Source organism: Tamandua tetradactyla, chromosome 2 (assembly GCF_023851605.1).
Source record: "Tamandua tetradactyla isolate mTamTet1 chromosome 2, mTamTet1.pri, whole genome shotgun sequence".
NCBI lineage: Eukaryota > Metazoa > Chordata > Mammalia > Pilosa > Myrmecophagidae > Tamandua > Tamandua tetradactyla.
In genome coordinates, this window is record NC_135328.1 from 61,389,885 (window position 1) to 61,401,911 (window position 12,027).

At 42.2% G+C, this 12,027-nt stretch overlaps 1 pseudogene; it reads left to right on the forward strand.

Annotated features, from left to right (window-relative positions):
• The first annotated feature begins 8,982 nt into the window (after positions 1-8,982).
• Positions 8,983-11,696, forward strand: LOC143673406 (trifunctional enzyme subunit alpha, mitochondrial pseudogene; annotated as a pseudogene).
• Positions 11,697-12,027: the final 331 nt, after the last annotated feature.

Sequence of the window (12,027 nt, forward strand, 5' to 3'; positions counted from 1 at the left end):
TAACTCATTTTCTGAGTAGTTAATAAACTTGCCTATGAAATGGAGAATAGCTTTCTGAAATACTGTCTTTATTTTGCTTGCCATATGCTTATCTTGTGGTTACCTATATTGTCTTTATATATTTATGTCTAAAGCATTCTCCAAAATAATTTGAAAGTTTTCTTTGCCCATGATCAGCAGGAAGTAACTTCAGAAAAATGACACCTTCTCTCATTTTCCTTCTATGAAAAATGCCCACAAAATGTCTTCTTAAGAATAAGAAGAGTAAAAATTCAAGGGGGGAATTGATACCTGGAAATATGCTTGTCCTAGCTGAGCTTAGCAATTTACTCTTTGTATTTAACTCCCAGGACATTAACCAGAACGTCTCAGTTCTGATTACAGAAATAAGATAACAGAATATCAAGAATTTCTTTTAATTTTTATAACATTTTAAAAACACTTTCAATGCAAGTTATAACATAATAAATGAGCTTAACCATTTTTAGCACTTCAGTTTTAAAAGGTGAAAGAACAAATGTTTTGCAACTGTTTGGAATAAAAAGATATCTTTCAGGGTTTGACTTTGAGAAAACAAAATGTTAAAAGTTGTCAGGTTTGAAGTAATATTTGGTTTTCTGTTTAACGAAAGCTGAGGAAAAGACAGCCTTTTCAAAAGTGAGATTTGTTTTCCTTAACCAAGGACATGTTAACATAAACAGAAATTTATGGGAATAAATAAACAAAATGAAATAAAATGAAACAAAAAAAAAACACCAATGGCCCAGTGAATCAAAGACTTCCTCCTCTAAAGACAAAAATTGACATTCCTAAAGATCAGTTCAGAAAAGCGTCATGAAAACCCTGCACATAGTCAATATCTAAAGCTAACCACTGATGCTGGAACGAGAAGACGTGCTTGAGACATCTCAGGATGAGATATTCCTCATGAAGATCCAGCATCATTGCTGACCCGACAAAAATGAATCATACAGACATTACTTAGTTTTTGACCCTTACCCCCTTCCCTTTACCTATGAAAACCCCAACTCACATCCCCACTTTGAACTGGCTTTGGTAAGATTCTCCCAGTTCCTTGCAAAATGCACTTGCAGTAAATCACTTTCACACTGCGACATGTTTCTCCTTTGTAGTGCCAAGTCAGGCAGGCCCTTCTATGAAAAGTGCCATGCATGCAATAACAGAAACAACCCAGGTGTCCGTCCACAGAAGAATGGATAAACCAAATGTGGTATATCCATACGAAGGAATATTATTCAGTCGTAAAAAGGAATGACGTTCTCATACATGCTACAGCTTGAATGAACTTAAAAAAATCATGCTGGGCAGGCCACAGTGGCTCAGCAGGTAAGAATGCTTGCCTGCCAAGCCCAAGGACCCGGGTTCGATTCCCGGTTCCTGCCCATGTAAAAAATAATAATAATAATAATAAAAAATAAAAAAAGGGTGGGCCATGGTAGCTCAGCAGGCAAGAATGCTCACCTGCCATGCCAGAGGATGCAAGTTCAATTCCCAGTGCCTGCCCATGTAAAAAAACAAACAAACAACAAAAAAACATCATGCTAAGTGAAATCAGCCAGACACAAAGGGACAAATATTCTATGACTCCACAGAGAAAGCAAGAACATTAGAGATTACCAGGGGCTGGGGGGAGGGGGAATGGCAGTTATTGCTTATTGGGTAAAGAGTTTCTGTTGTTTAGTAAAAATATTCTTGTAATGGAAGGTGGTGATGGTAGCACAGTATTATAAATTAAATGTCAGTGAATTGTACACTTAAAAGAGGCAGACTTTATGTTATATATATATTACCACACTGAAAATAAATAAATGACACAAAAGAAAAAAAAGAAAAGGGACAACTCTACATTTGGGGAGGATGGGGGAGGAGGGGCCCTTATAGTGACCTTCCCGCCAGCTCCAGGGCCTGAGACTTGGGAGAAGAGTAATATTCAGTTTTTTAAAAATAGACAAACATTATAGATTTTTGTACACCTGAGCACACCTACCAATGGGCTCAGTGTCCTGCTATGGTCAGTAGCAGGTTTGAGTGCGAGCTGGGGATACAGGGGAAGGGCGCGCAGTTGGGGCTGTGCAAGCTGGGTTGAAGTTCAGGAGCTTCGGAGAATTAAGGTGCCCAGGGACCGGGAAGAATTGGTTAGATCTGTGTTTTGGAAGGATTGCTCTGGGGGCTGTGCAGAGAAGGGTTTAGGATGGTGCAACCCACGGAGGCTGAGGGCACGCACAGGCCTGAGCGAGGTGCTTTGAATAAATGTCATAGCGAGCCCAAGAGTGGGTTCTTGCTATGTGAAAGGTAAGAGAAGGTCTAGGACTGGGGCACTGAGGATGGTGCTTTTTAGGGCATGTAGTTACCGAGCCCTGGTGGACGTGTGGTGGAAAGGGAGAGTCTTGTACAATTTCTGAAGATCGGAATGTTTATTGAAAAAGTACACACAGGAGGAGGACAGGAGAAGGGGAATTATCATCTGGGGATAACCAGACAAGCACTCGCTTCCTGTGGTCACACAGCAAGTAGGGGAAGGTGAGTTTAGATGTAGACGTGTCACATGTAAGGCACTAGTGGGACATCTTGGTAGACGGTATCTGGCCAGTAGTTAAGACTTTGGGGTCAGACTAATTGGGCTACTGTTGACCTTGGACAAGTTGATTATTCTCTGTAAGGCTTGGTTTCCTTAAGTGGAAGAAAGGATACCAGTATCTCACAAGGTTGTTAGAAGGATTTAATGAGATGTGTATAAAATCAGCACAGTGGCCATCAAGTAAACACGCCTCAAATCTTAACTCTTAAAAACAATGGCAGCAGCCGCCGCAAGAACAGCAAATGCTAGTGTCAGACTTGAGCATGAGGTCTGGGTTGATGCTAAAATCTCGTCAGCACAGAAATGGACACTGAAGCCACGGATACAGGGGAGTTCGCTCAAGGAGAAGTGAGGAGAGGAGGGCGGGTGCAGAAAGCAGAGCCCACTCAAGAAGTTGAGAGAAACCAGATAGATGAGGGAGACAGACAACCAGACAATGTGCTGAAGTTGAGGGCGATGCAGCAAATGTGGGTTCTAATCTAGACTCTGTCACTTATTGCTATGGAGCTTTAGAAAAGCCCCTCAAGTGCCTTGAGCTTCCGTGTCCTCATCTGTACCCTGGACCAGTCTTGCATCCAGGTGAGAATTGTCTATAATGAATGGAAAGCCCTGACACTTATATGAAATATTTAGGTGCTTAATAAACAACAGTCATTTTAAGTGCTTAATAAATATAGTTGCTTTAGTAGGAGGGATGACTGTTCTCAGAGAGAGTGGCTTCATGGAAGATCTGAAGATATGTCAAGAATGCATCGACAACGTCAGGGCTGCCAAGAAGTCAACAAAGACTAAAAAGTATTCACTGGATGCAACAAGGAGGTGAGAGTGATCTGGTGAGCCAGCTTCAGGGATGGTGAGAGAGGAAGGTGAGGGCAGCGGTTGAAGAGAGATAGGAGGTGGGGCTGTGGAACGGAGTGAGAAAGTGACAGCCTGGATGGGATAAGGAAGAAAGAATAGGTGGGAAGGGGGCACTGATAGGGATGGTTTTGAGATGGGGAAATCAGAGCACATGGGCAAAATTTACCTGTCCCTGGATGGGGTAAGTTTCCTGTCCCTGAAAACTTCGTTGTGATGGCCCCACCCACCCTGACCCTTACGGGGTCTGGCTCCAGCCCGGGGGCTCTTTTGTTTCCCACACAATGCCTCTCGGTTAGGGCGCAGACCACGGTGCAATCCTAGGTCCCTGGGTGCTGACCTGGGCCACCTAATGCTGTTCCATAGGCCTTCAGGCCAGGAACCCCTTCTCTCTTCTCTACTTTCTGGTGTGACCTGGAAAGAGTTGAAATGGTTCCCACCTACCACCAGGACCTTAGCTTCCATCCTTCTCCTTGCCTTCTTGGATCCACACAGCCCAGGGGGAGATGGACAGTAATAATAAAAACAGCTATTTTTTTTCTCCTGATTCCTTCTTATCAGTATTAAAAAAAATTTATTGGGGTAAAATTATATAACATAAGATTTGCCCTTTTATCCATTTTTAAGTGTAAAATTAAGTGGCATTAATTACATTTGCAATGTGCAACCATCACCACCATCTATTCCCAAAATCTTTTCATCACCCCAGATAGAAACTCTGCACCCATTAAGCAATATTTCCCCCTTCTCGACCCCCCTGGTATGCTCTAATCTACTTTCTGTCTTTATGAATTTACCTACTACAGATATTTCATATAAATGAAATCATACAAGTATATTTGTCTTTTTTCGTCTGGCTAATTTCACGTAGCATCGTGTTTTTAAGGATTATCTGTGTTGCAGCATGTATCAGAATTTCATTCTTTTTTACGGCAAATAATATTCTAATGTATGGATATACCACATTTTGTTTATCCGTTCATCTGCTGATAGACATTTGGGTTGTTTCCACCCTTTTTCTAGTGTGGATAATGCTGCTATGAACACTGATATGCAGGCGCCTGCTTTCAAGTCTTTGGGGGTATATACCTAAGAGTGGAATTGCTGGTAATCCTATGTTTAACTTTTTGAGGAGCTTCCAAACTGTTTTCCACAGTGGCTACACCATTTTACCTTCCCACCAGCAATGCATGAGAGTTCCAATTTCTCCACATACTCACCAACTCTTGTTATTTCCTTCTTTTTTCAATAATAGTTATCCTGGTGGGTATGGTAGTATCTCATTGTGATTTTAATTCGCATTTCCTTAATGGCCAGTGATGTTAAGCATCTTTTTATGTGCTTATTGGTCATTTATATATCTTTTTTTGGAGAAATATTTGAGTCCTTTGCTCATTCTAGAATTAAAATTGTGCTGTCTTTTTGTTGTTGAGTTGTAAGAGCTCATGATTTATTCTGGATATTAAGCCCTTATCAGATATATGATTTACAAATATTTTTCCCATTCTGTAGGTTGTATTTTTACTTTCCTGATATCTTCTGATAGCACAAAAGTTTCTAGTTTTGATGAAGTCCAATTTCTCTAGTCTTTTCTTTCATTGCTCATGGTTTTGGTGACATATCTGAGATCTCGTTGTCAAATCCAAGGTCATGAAAAATCACCCCTGTGATTTCTTCTAAGAGTTTTATGGTTTTAGTTCTTATATTTAGGTCATTGATCCATTTTGAGTTAATTTTTGTATTATGTGAGGTAAGGCATTCTTTTGCATGAGGCGATCCAGTTGTCCCTCTAACCAGTATTTAAATATGTCCATGTGATAAATCTGTAAAAACTAAAAAAAAAGAAACCACTTCTGAAGAAAAAGAAAGCTTCTCCTTCCATATCTTTTCCCCTTCCTCCTATTTTTTAGTCAGCCTTCTTGAAAAAATAATCCATATTGCATCTATTTCTTACTCCCTCTTGAATCCACTGAAATCTAGCTTCAACCACATCCCCCACCTCTACTTTTCACTGCCCACTGCAACTGCCCTTTGCCCAGATAATCTACAACCTCCTGGCGTTTAAGTCCAGTGGTCCCTCTTCTACCTATAAGCAACTGGACCTCCTTTTGACATTCATTTTAGATTTTTGACTCCTCTCTCCTTGCAATTCTGGTTTTTCATGGTTTCCCTGAAACCACGTTCCCTCCTTGTTCTCCTCCTACCTCTCTGACAGCTCCTTTCCTATCTTCTTAGCAGGTTTACCTTTTACCCTGCATTCCATAAAAGTGTGTATGATAAGTTCCTTTACGTTTTGACTAGATAGAACCACCTTCTGATGGGAACTGCCTTTCACTCGCATCTATCATGAAGCCACCATCTTAAGACTCCCACTCTTACCTCAGGTCATTGATACAGAGAATGGCACATGACCAAATCCAAGATTTGGAGAGACAGTCCCTAGGAATTTTGGAACTGGAACTGAGAAGGACAGGCTAATCTCTTGTTGAGTGCCAGGACTGTAAACTGTAGAGTTTGAGAATTGTCAGAAGCTGTGTTTATTTTTATGTGGACTGGAGAAGCACAGGAAACCTGTTTGGAGACCAAAAGGAGAGTGAGCAAAGAAGGAGGGAGGAGGGTGCAGAATGAAGGGGGGGGGGGGAATGATGAATGGAGAGAGGGAAGAAGGGAGGGAGGAGAGAAATGAAGTAGGGAGAAAGGAGCAGAGATGAGAGGTAGAGAGTCGTGATGATGCCCAAGATCCCTGATCCATTTGTTTCCTGGTTGTTTTTTTTTTTTCTTTTTTTTTTTTTCCGCACGGGCAGGCACCAGGAATCGAACCCAGGTCTCTGGCATGGCAGGTGAGAACTCTGCCACTGAGCCACCATCACTCCACCCCTGATCTATTTGTTTTTAAGTTCCATGGGACATTAGTTTTTTTTTTTTTTTTTTTTTTTTTTTTTAAAGGAAAGACAGAGAGAAGGAAGGAAGGATAGAAGGAAGGAAGGAAGGAAGAAAGGGAAACATTTCCAAACATTTTCTTGCTTTATTGTATTTTGTTTTTCCGTTTTTGTTACATGGGCTGGGGCCGGGAATCGAACCGAGGTCCTCCGGCATAGCAGGCAAGCACTTTGCCCGCTGAGCCACCGCGGCCCACCCGGGACATTAGTTTTTTGTTTGTTTTGTTTTTTAATAAACCCTCCTTTTGTCTAAGCTAGCTCAAGTTAGGTTTCTTTGACATGTAACATCACAGAAATGGAGAACCAGGAGTGAAGCATTCTAAACGATAGACCTTAAAAATGAGGAACTGAGTGAGTTGAGGAATGTGGAGGGACAGCGAGGATTCTCTAATCCCAGGCTGGGAATCTGAAAGTGCTTTTTTATGTGGTAGCAAAGCAGTTAATTAAACTACCACCTGTTGTCTCTTGTGTATCAGACCATGTACCTGATAAAGCTGAAGCTCCTGAAGATATGGCAATAAAAAGTCAGGATAATAAAATGAATTTCCACAATGGGTGAGATGATTCAGGGACGACTGAATAAGTATTTAACTTTGATAAGGAAATTTATTTCAGTCTTGACCTCAGACTGCTAGGAGTTAGCTAATGATGTGCTTTGCTGAATCACAGAAGCTAGGTTATTGGCTGCACTCTAACATTAATGCACCAATTAGGAAACTTTGGGTTCCTAACAATCAGGATGGAGATGTACTAGAAGATCCAGAAGAATTGGGAAGAATAGATTGTTGTCCCTCCCTGCCAGACAAAGGGTGAAGATGCCTCTAATTGTAAAGTGCACTAACTGGTATGGAGGCAAGGAAAGGACATTATTCTAGGGCAAATGGAAGAAGACTTTCAGCCCTATCACTCCAGCCTATAATTTCCCATGACACTATGAGACATAGTAAGAGGGATTGAAAGGGCCCCCAGCCATAATGCTAAGAAAAAGAAATCACTGCAAGAACTTGGTCAGGCCCTATATCCCTGGCCTATAAAATTCTAATATTAATTATGGTGCTAGAAATCTGTGGTACTTATGGCCCTTAATATTTTGAATAATTTTTCTATGTGGGAAAATTCCCATCTTAAAATCTGACCTAAAGAGATTGTTCAACTCAACAACAAAAAGACAGCCAACCCAATTACAAAATGGGAAAAAGACTTGAACAGACACCTACCAGAAGAGGAAATACGGATGGCCAAGAGGCACATGAAGAGATGCTCAATGTCCCTGGCCATTAGAGAAATGCAAATCAAAACCACAATGAGATATCATCTCACACCCACCAGAATGGCCATTATCAACAAAACAGAAAATGACAAGTGCTGGAGAGGATGCGGAGAAAGAGGCACACTTATCCACTGTTGGTGGGAATGTCAAATGGTGCAACCACTGTGGAAGGCAGTTTGGTGGTTCCTCAAAAAACTGAATATAGAATTGCCATACGACCCAGCAATACCATTGCTAGGTATCTACTCAAAGGACTTAAGGGCAAAGACACAAACGGACATTTGCACACCTATGTTTATAGCAGCGTTATTTACAATTGCAAAGAGATGGAAACAGCCAAAATGTCCATCAACAGAAGAATGGCTAAACAAACTGTGGTATATACATACGATGGAATATTATGCAGCTTTAAGACAAGATAAACTTGTGAAGCATGTAATAACATGGATGGACCTAGAGAATATTATGCTGAGTGAGTCCAGCCAAAAACTAAAGGACAAATACTGTATGGTCCCACTGATGTGAACGGACATTCGAGAATAAACTTGAAATATGTCATTGGTAACAGAGTCCAGCAGTAGTTAGAAACAGGGTAAGATAATGGGTAATTGAAGCTGAAGGGATACAGACTGTGCAACAGGACTAGATACAAAAACTCAAAAATGGACAGCACAATAATACCTAATTGTAAAGTAATCATGTTAAAACACTGAATGAAGCTGCATCTGAGCTATAGGGATTTTTTTTTTTTACTATTATTACTACTTTTATTTCTTTTCTCTATATTAACATTTTATATCTTTTTCTGTTGTGTTGCTAGTTCCTCTAAACCGATGCAAATGTACTAAGAAACGATGATCATGCATCTATGTGATGATGTTAAGAATTACTGAGTGCATATGTAGAATGGTATGATTTCTAAATGTTGTGTTAATTTTTTTTTCTTTCCGTTAATAAAAAAAAAAAAAAAAATCTGACCTTCTCAGTATGGCAGTCAGAATTTAAATTACCAGCTCTCTCTCTTGCAGCTTGCTTATAGGCATGATACTTCACGCAAGTGAGACTTCAGTTGGGAACTGAGGAACATGAGTGAGGGAAACATTACCAAAGCTCATCAATATTTCTGGTTCTCCTCTACTTCTGGGCACCAAAAGGATTGTACTTCCCTTGTCCCTTCACGTTAGGTGTAGCCATGAGACTTGTTTGGGTCAAATGCAATGTGAGCAGAAGCATTTAACAGTCAGTGTGTGTTTTTCCTCACTCTCTTCTCCTGTCAAGCAAACCCTGAAGGCTCATGTCAAGAAGGTGGCATCAGGCCCCCGCTGGAAGCGCCTTCTACTTTCATCCTTTTCCGTGCAAGATGGTGGCGTCCCGGGCAATTGGCAGCCTCAGCCGCTTCACTTCCTCTAGGACTCTTGCTCCCCAGGAGTCCTATTTTTGCCACAACTTTACAAGAGCCCCTCCTTTGATGGCCAGAACCCATATTAACTATGGAGTCAAAGGGGATGTGGCGGTTGTACGAATTAACTCACCCAATTCAAAGGTAAATACCCTGAATAAAGAACTGCAGTCAGAGTTCATAGAAGTAATGAATGAAATCTGGGCTAGTGATCAAATCAGAAGCCTGCCCTTATCTCATCAAAGCCAGGCTGCTTTATTGCAGGGGCTGATATCAACATGTTAACCGCTTGCAAGACCCCTCAAGAAGTAACACAGATATCACAAGAAGGACAGAAAATGTTTGAGAAACTTGAGAAATCCTCAAAGCCTATTGTGGCTGCCATCAGTGGATCTTGCTTGGGAGGAGGACTTGAGCTTGCCATTTCTTGCCAATACAGAATAGCAACAAAAGATAGAAAAACAGTATTAGGTGCTCCTGAAGTTCTGCTGGGGATATTACCAGGAGCAGGAGGTACACAAAGGCTCCCCAAAATGGTGGGTGTGCCTGCTGCTTTTGACATGATGCTGACTGGTAGAAATATTCGTGCAGACAGAGCAAAGAAAATGGGGCTTGTTGACCAATTGGTGGAACCCTTGGGACCAGGAGTAAAACCTCCAGAGGAACGGACAATTGAATACTTAGAAGAAGTTGCAGTTATTTTTGCCAAAGAACTAGCTGATAAGAAGATTTCTTCCAAGAGACACAAGGGACTGGTAGAAAAACTGACATCGTATGCGATGACTATTCCATTTATCAGGCAACAGATTTACAAGAAGGTGGAAGAAAAAGTACAAAAGCAGACCAAAGGCCTTTATCCTGCACCTCTGAAGATAACTGATGTGGTAAAGACTGGAATTGAGCAAGGAAAGGAAGCTGGCTATCTCTCTGAATCTCAGCAATTTGGACAGCTTGCAATGACCAAAGAATCAAAGGCCTTGGTGGGACTTTACCATGGCCAGGTCCTGTGCAAGAAGAGTAAATTTGGAGCTCCTCAGAAGGATGTTAAACATCTAGCTATTGTTGGTGCAGGGCTGATGGGAGCCGGCATTGCCCAAGTCTCCATGGATAAGGGGTTAAAGACTATAATTAAAGATACTACACTAGCCGGGCTAGGCCGAGGACAGCAACAAGTGTTCAAAGGATTGAATGAAAAGGTAAAGAAGAAAGCACTGACATCATTTGAAAGGGACTCCATTTTCAGCAACTTGACTGGGCAGCTCGATTACCAGGGTTTTGAAAAGGCAGACATGGTGATTGAAGTTGTGTTTGAGGACCTTAACCTCAAACACAGAGTGCTAAAGGAGGTAGAAGCGGTGATTCCAGATCACTGTGTCTTTGCCAGTAACACATCTGCTCTCCCAATCAGAGAAATTCCTGCTGACAGCAAAAGACCTGAGAAGGTGATTGGCAAGCACTACTTCTCTCCTGTGGACAAGATGCAGCTGTTGGAGATTATCACAACTGAAAAGACCTCTAAGGACACAACTGCTTCAGCTGTAGTGGTTGGTCTTAAGCAGGGGAAGGTCATCATTGTGGTTAAGGATGCACCTGGCTTCTATACCACCAGATGTCTTGCCCCCATGATGTCTGAAGTCATCCAGATTCTCCAGGAAGGAGTTGACCCCAAGAAACTGGATTTGCTCACCACAAGCTTTGGGTTTCCTGTGGGTGCTGCCACACTGGTGGATGAAGTTGGTGTGGACGTAGCTAAACATGTAGCTGAAGATCTAGGCAAAGCCTTTGGGGAGCGGTTTGGAGGTGGAAGCCTAGAACTGCTGCAGCAGATGGTATCCAAAGGCTTCCTAGGTTGCAAGTCTGGAAAGGGCTTTTACGTCTACCAGGAGGGTACAAAGAATAAGAATTTGAATTCTGACATGGATGGTATTTTGGCAAGTCTGAAGGTGCTGCCTAAGCCTGAGGTCTCCTCAGATGAAGACATCCAGTTCCGCCTGGTGACAAGGTTTGTGAATGAGGCAGTCATGTGCCTGCAGGAAGGGATCTTGGCTACGCCTGCAGAAGGAGACATTGGAGCAGTCTTTGGGCTTGGCTTCCCCCCTTGTCTTGGAGGGCCCTTCCGCTTTGTGGATTTGTATGGTGCTCAGAAGATTGTGGACCGGCTCAGAAAGTATGAAGCTGCCTATGGGAACCAGTTCACTCCATGCCAGATGCTGATCGAGCACGCTAATAGCCCTAAAAAGTTTTATCTGTGAGCAGGCCTCGTGCCTTGCTTAGTAAGTGCACTAACCCTCAGCTACAGGCAGTGCTGGGTCTCCATCCAAGGGGTGTCTAGATATCCCTGAGTAACCAGAAGGAAAACAAACTTTGGCATCAGATTTGCTCCTTGACTAGAGTGCCTTTAGCTGTGACCATCTCTCCCTCCTTGTGAAGTCTGACTGTGAATTAGATTTTGTACTTCATCTTGGAAGGTGGAATCTGCTGTGCTCATGGTTGTATGAGCCCCAGGGTCCAAGTTGGCAGCATCTCTGGGGCCATCTTTGCTACCTGTTCCTTCCCAGGAGGCCAGTGGTGGTGAGGGCAATTCCACACCTAGCCAAACACAGAGTAACAATAAAACCAAACTCTTTATCAGCCTCTCCAAAAAAAAAAAAAAAAAAAAAAAGAAGGTGGCATCATAAGACAGCGGCATCTCCAACAGCGTGGATTTCTGAGTTGCTACTGTGAACAAGACCCCTTCTCCCCACCCCCAAGGACTCATGGTGGAATTGTAGCATGAGCAAGAAATACATCTTTACTGTTTTAAGTCAGTATGATTTGGGGGTTGTTTATTACTACTGCGTTACCTAGCTCATCTCAACTGATGTAGGAAAGAAACAGATTGGATATAGAGTTTCAACTTCTGCGTGGTGGTAGTGACATAAGTTTCCAGCTTTGAGGAGTGGCAGTGGCGGCAGCAGTGACTCCC